The 11,289-nt window shown below is 41.1% G+C and overlaps 1 long non-coding RNA gene across 1 annotated transcript in view; it reads right to left on the bottom strand.

Moving 5' to 3' along the window:
- The window catches only part of LOC126941481 (uncharacterized), a 242,837-nt gene that overhangs the window by 177,572 nt on the left and 53,976 nt on the right, over window positions 1–11,289 (bottom strand). The gene's annotated exons all lie outside the window — the stretch shown is intronic.

The following is an 11,289-nucleotide window of genomic DNA, read 5'->3' as shown; positions in this document are numbered from 1 at the left end:
CAAAAGCATCTCTGAGGCAGGCAGATCACAAGGTCAAGAGATTGAGACCATCCTGACCAACATGGTGAAACTCTGTCTCTACTAAAAATACAAACATTAGCTGGGCATGGTGGCACACAGCTGTAGTCCCAGCTACTCGGCAGGCTGAGAGAGGAGAATCGCTTGAACCTGGGAGGTGGAGGTTGCAGTGCAATCAAAAAACCCAAAACATAAAAACAAACAAACAAAAAACAAAAACAAAAAAACCCCAAAATCATCCCTGTATGTAAAATGCTCTTTTGAAGATTGAGGCAGACTAAAAAGAAATAAGAATAATTACTTCCTCTTTTCCCTTGTTTTCCTTTCTTCCTAGCCACCAGCTCTCACTTCATCCTCCCACACTCCTTTCATCCTAGGGAGTAAAAGACCAGGGCAGTGCTAGAATGACTCTCAACTGCATAATGTCTATAATGGAATCAGAGACCTTGCAGCAGGACATAGAGATCTTCCCAGCCCTTTTCACCCTAAACCCACCCTCAAAAGTCATTTTATTGGGTACACTGTATGTGCTTAAAACATTGTTTCTTCTTATGAAGAGTGTTTTTCTTCATGCCATGCACATTTGATTTAAATTAGTTCTGGTGTCCCTGAACCTAACATTCGACATAGCCTCTTTTCTCTCCCTGTGCTGTGCTTAAACTACACGTGTCTCCTCCTCCAACAAATGATGAGTACAAAAGCTGACAAATGCCCCCACAGCCTTAAAAGATTATTTGTGCAGGATTGCTGGGGGTGGTCAAAGCCAGATTTTGCCCTCTTAGTTCATCATCCCTTTTATCCAGGCTATGAAAGAGAAAATGTGAGATGACTGTGAAAAACATTAGTGAGTTTTTAGAGGAGGGGAGAGATTAGTGCCTCTTTAAACCAAGAATGCAGGGAGCTTAAAGCGTCTCTTGGAATTTGGAAAACACTGAAAATTTTGGTCATCTTACCTGGGACAGTCTAAGTCAGTGATTTTTTCAACCAGGGGAAACTCTGCCCCCTAGGGGACATTTTCATTGTCACAACTGCGGGACTGTCATCTAGTGGATAGTCTAGGGGTTTTTGTCTATGATGAGGAGGAAGATGCAAGAGGGTCGGTTTGGAAAGGAAGAATTCAGTGCATTCTGCAAGCACCCTGCCCAGCCCAGCTCACTAGCAAACTGGTCACAGGTATATTATCTCATTTTGTCCTTTCCACAAACCTTTCAGGAGGAAACCATGATCCCATCTTATAAATGAGGACGTTGAGACTGAGACAGAGAATGGATAGACAACCAACTCAAGGTCACAGAGCTAATGCATATTTGAACTCATGAAGACTGACTCCAGAGCTGGACTTCCTAACCTCTGTGCTCCATGCCCTCTTCCAACTGACAGCAATACCTGACAGGCGGTCACTGAATGGACCTGAAAGAATTCCTCTCTTCCAGACCTTCTCTATTTATTTGTCTTATCCTGGCAGTCCTTTCCTTGTCAACTAAAACATCCCTAGAGTCAGAGACAGTCCACCAGTAAGGGGCCCAATTACTGCCTTTGCTTATTCTCACAGTGACCCTGGAGTTAGGGGCTATGCCAGTCTATTTTATGAGGAAATATGGGCTCAGAAGAATTGGATAATGCATCCGAATGGGTAAATAGCAGGGCTTGGATTTGTGAACATTATTACTATGAAAACATATATTTAATTATTTCCTTACTGATGAATATTCAGTTAGTTTCTAGTTTTTCTGTTATAAATAATATTACCATGGACATTTCTATACTTAATCACCTATAATTATTATTATTATTATTTTTGAGGCAAAGTCTCTCTCTGTTGCCCATGCTGGAGTGCAGTGGTGCAGTCTTGGCTCACTACAACTTCCCTCCCTCTTGGGTTCAAGTGATTCTCATGCCTCAGCCTCCAGAGTAGCTGGGACTACAGGCATGTGGCACCCTGCCTGGCTAATTTTTGTATTTTTAGTAGAGATGGGGTTTTACCATGTCGGCCAGGCTGGTCTAGAACTCCCGACCTCAGGTGATCTGCCTGCCTTGGCTTCCCAAAGTGCTGGGATTACAGGCATGAGCCACTATCTCTTTAAGATTTCTAAAATCTTTGTGATTGATATGTTGTGAATATATCACAATTTATTCATTCTACTCTTGATGGACATTTGAGTATTTCCAGGTTTGGGCTGTTACAAATAGTACTATTATGAATATTCTAGTACATGTTTTTTGGTGAAACGTGTGCATTCCTGATGTTACATATATGTATATAAAATGTAGCACACGTATGTACATGTACACACTTACCTAAGAATGGGATTGGTGACATTTATTTGCAAATAGTTAGCTTTGGTAGAGAATGTCAAACAGTTTTCCAAAGTGGTTTCCCCAGTGCCTCTCTCTCTTTCATTATGATTGTATAATAATTATGAGTGGTTACTTTTTCCAACTATGACTCCTACCATCACCACTGCCATTCTTGGAGTAATTATTATGAGCCGGGCACTTTGCTAGGCATGACATACGTTATAATTCAGCTTCCACAGCAACCCTGTGGGGGCACCATTTGAGTTGAAAGGTGCTAAAGTCCAGACATATGACACAAAAAAGCTTGCTGAGCACAAATGGCTACTGAGTTGTATGGTTAGGACTTAAACCCGAGCTCTCTGACTCCACAGTCTATACTTTCAATCACTATGATCTGATTATATTACATTTACTTGTATTTGACCATAAAAAAGAATTAAATCATGTCATTTGCAGCAACATGGGTGGAACTGAAGGTCATTATCTGAAGTAAAATAAGACAGATTAATTATCTTAGGTGAAATAACCCACATAAAAATACAAATATCAAATGTTCTCGCTTATATGTGAGAGCTACAAAATTTGATCACATGGAGGTAGAGTGTGGAAAGATAGAGAACAGAGAGTGGCAGGGATGAGCTGGGGGTGGGAAGGAAGATGAAGAAAAGTGGCTTAAAGAGTACAAATATATACTGAGATAGGAGGAATAGATTCAATGTTTGATTTTGGAGTAGGGTGACTGTACTTAACAAAAATATGTTGCACTTGGGTGGTGGACATCCACATACTCTGACTTGATCACTACACATTATACACATGGAATAAAATTTCACATGTGGCCACACATTTTTACAAATAAAAAAACCAAAGGGACCTGAAGTCCCTTTAGTCTCTTTATTGTGGGCTGCTTTGCATCAATAAATTAATGACTCAGGAAAAAACAAAACAAAAAGCTTCAAGGGCAGATTTTCCTCCATGTTAAAAATGAAATGTTATGTTGAATAGAAGACAAATGAATGTAGATAAAAATAAAAGTTAAATGTTTACATAATAAGTAAACATTCCATAAATATTTACTTTTCAAATATGTCTGGTTAAATGTAATTTTTGGAAAATTCTGTTTCTTTCTCAGGAGTCCTATTCGGTCAACTGTATGGCATTGGTGATTTATACCAGATAAAAAAGACTTCCCTTCTAAGTTTTAGCTGTTGGACTAGAAACCACTAGCACAACATTCTTACCCTCAACCCCACCCTACAGTCATGGAAGATTTAGGCGGTGGGCGTTTCCCTGTTCTTTTGTCCTTGTCACCATCCTCTGCCCAGACAATAACAGCTGCTTGAGTTTGTGAAAGCTTTTTGAAAAAATAGATCAAACTGTTTCACTAACAGCAGTTGACTATTCCTTTCCCAAGTCCTGAAACAGACAAAGGAAATGGCATTATTCTCCATTAGAGATGAGATAGATACAGACGTGTCCCTGGAACTTCTGACTGCATTTGAGGAGTTTTGTCAGTTCCATGTGGCCTGAAATGACAGCCCTCCCTGTCTCTATCACAGGCTGCTTTGCACTTCTCCCTGGGACAGGATCTATCACATAGTAAAATAAATACCGAGGCATATTTTCAACGGATGGAAAATAGAGTTTGAATGGGCAGGTGATCTATGTGTTTGTGTTGGTTGCCCCTTGCATCTAATGAGGGCTTCTCTGATGACGTAAAACAAGATCGTCTTATGTTTCTGAAAGTGTGTCTGGAGGAACAGTAGTTGTGTAGGGTATGAGAAGCTGCTATGAAATTGGAGTCCATGGTTGAAAAATCTCGAAAAAGCTGTTTTGAACAAAATTATACAGGTTCTGCAGTACTCTTCAAGCTTTCAAGAAGTTGATGTGGCTGGGCGCAGTGGTTCACGCCTGTAATCCCAGCACTTTGGGAGGCCAAGGCAAGTGGGTCACCTGAGGTCAGGAGTTTGAGTCCAGCCTGGCCAATATGGTGAAACCCCTTCTCTACTAAAAATAAAAAAAAAAATTAGCTGGGAGGCTGAGGCAGGAGAATCAATTGAACTAGGGAGGCAGAGGTTGCAGTGAGCGGAGATAGCACCATTGCACTGCAGCCTGGGCAACAGAGCAAGACTCTGTCTCAAAAAAAAAAAAAAAAAAAAAAAAAGAAGTTGACATGTTTTCTGAATCTCTGGAGGAGGGTGCAATGTCTGGTTTCTTAAATTTATATGACCTCTAAACCATTTACATGACCTCTAAACCTGGTAGTCACCCTGCATCTCGGAGGACAATTGTTTCGTAGAGTGAATTTTGGGAAAAGTCAACTTACCTGGGAAATACACTTAGTAAGAAAAATCAAGATTTTTCCGTTTGCCATGTGGGTGCTGTGGAAAGAACCCTGGTGTGGCAGGAAGCCCTGGATTCCAGCAACCAAGCCACTCCTATCAGTGTCCCAGGTTCTCCCTGTATATGAGGGAGGGAGGGTCTTTATCTCAGTGATTTCTGAGATTCCTCTTGAAGCTAATAGTTCACAGGGCCCAAACAAATAGTCCATCCTGAGCCAGCCCTCACTCATCCATCTATGTGAAGACAGCTACCATTTCCGTCCCTAAAAGCATGGTCAAGGGTCTGATGCTCCTATCTAACACTAGGAACAAAGATTGGCCTCCCAGAGGTGAAGAGGCATGATTGCTATGGGGCCCCCCAACTTTGGTAGGAGTCTTTGACTCACTTGTTCTATCAATTCCAGGACCACACATTAGTGGTGAAATGACTTTTTCTTTCCAGCAATCCCAGGAAGTTACTGAGGGAGGTAGGAAATGTCAAGGCAATACAACCAACTTCTCTTCCACACGATATAGCTGTTTTTTCCCTGCCCAAATATAAACACAGACCTGTCTCGTTCTTGCAGGCTGCTTAGTCTTTTACTATTTATTCAGGCTGTTCCCCATATGAGCACCATTGCATACAGGTGCGTAGGTTGATCCCTGCACAAGGACATCCTACAGAGATGGTGAGAGGGGGCTGAAGTCAAGCTTGTTGTCCACTTGCAGAGCAGGGCTCCGGGATGTGGGGCTGCGTCTGCCTGAGAAAGGGTCACCTCTTTTGCATTCACAAAAAGATATGGTATAGGCTAGCAGTGGCCCTGTTCAGTACTCAGAAAAATTTGCAGAAGAAAAAGAGCATCATTACATCTTCAGTACTGCTATCATTACCATTACTGACATCATTATCATCATCAATTCAATATACTACCTTGCTAAGATAATGATCCTCTGTAAAAATTAGGGCAATTAGAAGTCTATAGATTTTAGGAGCAAATAAGCTGATGAGAAGTAGGCCCAGCTTAGGAGGATGGACCTACCCTGGGGGAGAGCACGAGTGAGGGGCACTGGTATCAGGTGATTTATTGCAAGGAGCAGTCTGATAGTCGTGATGACATGCTGAGATCTGACTGGAGTCAACCTGAGGTCCAAAAGGAGTCATTGTCGTCTCTAGTTCCATCTTTCCTTAGGGAGGACGCCTGGATAAAGGGAGCTGGATGCCTAAGAACCAAAGCCTGGGTACTGGGGAGATGGGAACTTGTGCACAGCACTCAGACAGGTCTTCTTTCCTTTGTCAAGAGCTGGTGTCGATTGCTAAATTTAGCCACTAGAGGGAGGTCCTGGGAAGTTAGGATGAGCTGTTTTCTCTTGCCCTTAATTCTTCTTGCTGACTTAGGGAAAAGCAGGAACTCCGCGGATTGGGTAATTAGGTCAACGGCTTTCCACATAGAGAACAGGTTTTCTCATCGTTGGGCAGGTGTCATTGCAATGCCGCTGGCCTGAGAGTCGCCTGCCTGAGCTGGTGAACAGGAGACCATTTGGGTGTCGTTCTCTTTGTTACCAAAATTCATCACAGGCACCCATAATGGAGGTATAGTAAGCATTAAAGAAGATTTGTACTCTGTATTCAATAATTTTAGGCACATCATTCCCAGTCATAAATTTATTTTTTTCATTTAATAACATTGTATTGAGCATCCAATAGACAGCTGTCTGAAACGACCTAACTAGACTCTCATTTGCTGTCTCCCTCTTGTCCACAAGGTTAACAAGGAAATTTTCATCAGTCTCATTACTCATCTTTTCATTCATTCTTTGGATAAAAATTTGTTGGCCAAAGTGTGGGAGAAGAGGTAGGAATAAGACACAGAGGTCATCGCCATGTAAGAGAAAGTGAGCCGCGAGCAGAGCTGTGATGGGTCACTGGGGGGCGCTGGAGCACGAGGGAGGACTCCCGGCTCAGTCTGAGCTGAGTCTGAAAGGACCAGCAGGAATTAATTAGGAAAAGAAAGGCAGGGGAGTGGCGGCCCACGCACAGGAAGGACTCAGGAGAAAGGAAGTGGCTGTGGGGTCGCGGTGGGTGGTGAGTGTCGGCAGGGCTGTGCATGACGCTCAACACTCTAGGAGGCTGAAATTCATCTCAAGGAGGATCAGGAGGAGGAAGACAATTCACGGAAGTGCCTCTCAAACTACCTATGGTGAAGGAGCAGTTTCCCCCCTTTATATCACCAATTTATCATAGACCAATACGTAAGTAAAACAAAATAAACATGAGTTCCAAGGAAAGTAAAATAAAAAAAATGAAGACACCCAAAACAGAAGCCCTAGCTTTTCATGATTAGTTTCGAAGTACATAAAATTACTTGGTGAAATTTTCCTAACAGTTTCTATATTCATAATCTCCATTTCTATATTTATCTCACGATAGCCAAGTTTCAGAATCCACAGACTGACGCAGACGTGGAGCCTCCTTAGAGTCTCAGTAGTTGAAAGGAGGGCAGAGGAGAGCTCAGATTTGCATTTTTGAAAGGTGTACCTGGCCAGTGGCTGGTGAAGCCTGAAAGAATGGAGACAGGTGAGGAGGGAGTTGAAGTAGCCCAGGTGGGAGTGTGTGAGGCACCAGATTCAGCAGTGGTGGTGGGGACGGAGAGGGGAGATCAGGATATGTGCTCTGAAGAACCATTTACCAATGTAGATGCAAATGGGTATGGTGATTTATTGGGTAGGGATGTGTGAGTGAAGGACCACAGGGGGATTGTGATGGTTCTTAGTTTCCAGGCTTATGCAGCTTAATGCATAAGATGTACAGGACCTCCGTCTTGAAGGGCAGGGCTCTCTGCTGGCATCTCCATATCTAGAAGATGGTTTCAGATGATAACCATAGGTCTCTATGAGCATTTTTAGAAAAGTGCCTGTGTTTATTATGGACAAAGTTTACTATTTTGCAACATCTAAGTTTCATAGGTGTCCTGAGTTGAAAATGTAGAATAAAAAGAGTTAGCGAATTAGCTGGTTTGTAACTATTTTTTTGTTATAATTGACAGAAAAGATGCATCTTGGACATGGAATTGTTAAACTACCTCTGAGCAGTGTATATTACAACTTGTTTACCAGGTTGGCAGCAGAGGGGCAGAAGGAAGGATAAAGGGAGAGAAGTATGCAGGTGTGTTCATATTAACATTTTGATGATAGCCATCGATGTATGTGCATCTCTTTTGGCTGTACTATAGAAACATACTAAGTAGTTCAATGGAAACCCACCTTCTTGCTAATATTTTAACGGTGTAGATCTGCTAATGACTTCTCGTAAGAAACATTGTACTCAATGTATTCTGTTGCTTTAGGTTTCATTTTAAATTGAGCATTAAGGGAATGCAGTATTCTGACTGGAACTCAGCTAATGCTTTTATCTAGAGGTCTGTTGCCATTTTTGTCTTCTATGAAATTTTTGTCCCAAGAAAGGTGGGGTTGCATTTTTTCTAACAGAAAAAAAAAGTGCAGGATGGGGAGTAGGGTTTTTTGTTTGTTTTCATTTTTAACATGCTTTTAGTTTTTAGTTTTAGCTATGTTGATTTTGAGATGCCAATGGGACATTCAGCAAGAGACAGGAAAGGCGTTTCTAGACGTTTCTAGATGTTTCTAGAGGTGAGAGATGAATCGGCTTTTGGTGGGGCCCAAAACCAGGGCTGGGAGAGAGCATCAGGAGAAGAGAGTGGGGCTGAGAGCAGAACCCAGGGAAGCCAGGATGGGTGGCCTGCCAAGGAAGAGGAGCCACAGAGAGACGGGACGAGTTTAAGAAGGTAGTGATTCAGAGAGCCAAGAGCCCAGTGTTACAGAAAACCCAGCTCCCTTACAGACTGCAAAGTTCCTATTGCTTTTTCCTGACCTGAGCAAGAATGATTTCGGAGGCAGGTCTGCAGGGTTTTCTTGCTCTATTAGCATGTTAATATTATCCACAGAAGGAATTCAGCCCATTTCAATTGCAAATTCCTGACGAGTAAAGCTATGACAAGGGAACAAAAAAAAAAGAGAGAACAAATCCTGCAAATCAGTTACCCAAGGCACCCACCTGTGAGGTGAAAAGTCATCTCCAAAGATTAAAGAAAGCCAACATAAAGGAAGCCCACTCTGAAACTCAAGAAAAATTTGATTTGCTTCCTCTTACCTTTGTACGCCTCAGTTTCCTGCTAGTTTAAGTTTATGTAAGTAACCTTTAGCGAGTAGCCTATAGCTTAACCCTCTTCTCTGTAAAGGAAGGGGAAGAATGAGGCCACTTCAATCTTCCTCCATAGGGGAGGAGAGCCCCTTGTCCAAAGCTCAGTCAGGCCCTTCCCTGCTGCAGCTGAGATTCATTTGAGCTCTTGGCATGCAAATGGCGGTGTGGAGGTAATTTGGGAAGGGATTGGAGATTGCTCTTTACAAACATAGAGACAGTACTCATGTTACACCTGTTTTCAGAAGGTCTTATTAGCATTTATCCCAGATTTAAAATAATTTTAAGTGAAGTATATTTAACATTTGCCTAATATTTAAGACAATCCTGGGTGAGTTCACTAAACCCCTCCTCACAACTTGTACTTCTAGCTTTGCCATTGTCTTCTCTAACAGTGTGAAACAGAATTTTCATTTAAACATGGGGTCAAACCTAAAAGATGAGCCATGATAAAAAAAAAAAAAAAAAAAAAAAAAAAGAACACTGTTTGATTGTTTGATCGATTGATTCATTATTTATTTTCTTGGAGCCTTTCCAGATACAATAAAACTAATACCATTTGTTCAAGATACTATGTAAGATAGTAAAATAAAGTACATCTAAACACTGACTTAGGATCTCTGAGTGTGGGAGAAATATTGGCTGCTGTTGCTCCATGAGGCTGCTGCCTCAAAGACCCAGGCCTTGGTCTTTGAGGTTCACAAAGCTCCAGGGCTGCCAGGTGGTGAAGTCAATAAGAAATGTCTGAAATTAGAGCTTGCATGTTTGTGAAATACTGGGTAATGCAGGCTGAGGGGTTCTGTGAGCATATGCAGAATAGTCTGAAGGCACTTGCAGTTTTATCAGTTAGTGCATGGGGGTATATCTGCAGCTACTTATTTATTTGGTAACAACTTTTAATTTTGCAGTAAACCCTGTTGACAACATTGAGCTAAAGAAAGAAAGAAAGAAAGAAAGAAAGAAAGAAAGAAAGAAAGAAAGAAAGAGCATATTTAATGAAAAACCAGGGGTGCTGAATTTGCTTTTTTCCTGTTGATGATGTAACTTGGATTAAAATTTCCCATTAACCACAGGCTGCACTGCCATCACTGACCACATGAAAACCAGAAATGCTAACCTGCTGGAGAAGCACCAGGGTCTCCTCCAAATGTTACAATTTAGCACATCTGGCTGCAAAGGCCTTCCATGCAGCCCTCTGGGAAGTGTGATAGTTCATTCAGATCATGTGACTATTGTCCAAATTAATTAATTCATTCCAATTCCAAGTTTACACCGGACAGGTGAAGCAATAGCTATAGATGTGTGAGTTCCGTCAGAAAAGGAATGCCCCCAACAGTTAAATGATGTCAGTTTTATGTCAGTGTCATGAGCTGTTGCCAATAGAACATTATTTATGTTAATTTAAGTAATGGTTCCAATTTTCTTTTGTGGGACTCACAAAACTTTTGGAATATTTGTTTATTAAATGAGAAACATCTGACAATATTATGAATTTAATTGTAAATTCACTTAAAGGTTCATAACTGAAAATAATACTTATTTGTGTAGTGATAACATAAATAGAAATTTTGGTAATGTCAGTGCTTTTGTCAACTTTTAAAAAATATGCATTTATTTTTCATCATTTGTTTCTCTACAAAAGGAAAATAATGTCACTGTTATAATGAAGACATTTTCTTTTCTAAATTAAAAAAAATCCCATAAATCAGCAATAGACTTGGAATTGGTTGTAGGGCTCATAAAATTCATAATTGTGTCCAAATACACTGTTATTTTACAAAAACAGAAGTTACAGTTGTAAAAATTTACAAACATTTATTTATTTTAAAAATTGTTTTTCCTTTAATTTTTTACATTGACATATAGCAATTGTATATATTTATGGGTTATAGAGCAATGTTTTGATACATATTACGTATAGTAATCAGATCAGGGTAATTAGCGTATCCACCATCTCAAATATTTATCATTTCTTTGTGTTGGGAACATTCAATATACACCTAGTTATTGGAAGCTATATATTATTATTAACTAAAGTCATCCCACAGTGCTATAGAACACTGTAATTTTTTTTTTTTTCTTTTTGAGACGGAGTCTTGCTCTGTTGCCCAGGCTGGAGTGCAGTGGCGTGATCTTGGCTCACTGCAAGCTCCGCCTCCCGGGTTCACGCCATTCTCCCGCCTCAGCCTCCGAGTAGCTGGGACTACAGGCACCCGCCACCGCGCCCGGCTAGTGTTTTGTATTTTTAGTAGAGACAGGGTTTCACCATGTTTGCCAGGATGGTCTCGATCTCCTGACCTCGTGGTCCACCCACCTTGGCCTCCCAAAGTGCTGGGATTACAGGCTTGAGCCACCGCGCCCGGCAATTTTGTATTTTTAAATAAATCTCTATCTCCCCTCCATCCCTTACCAATCTCTAGTGTCCTCTGTACAAATTTT

The sequence above is a fragment of the Macaca thibetana genome, chromosome 18 (assembly GCF_024542745.1).
Source record: "Macaca thibetana thibetana isolate TM-01 chromosome 18, ASM2454274v1, whole genome shotgun sequence".
Taxonomy (NCBI): domain Eukaryota; kingdom Metazoa; phylum Chordata; class Mammalia; order Primates; family Cercopithecidae; genus Macaca; species Macaca thibetana.
Note: the sequence above shows the minus strand (reverse complement) of the source record. Positions and strands in the feature narration are given on the sequence as shown.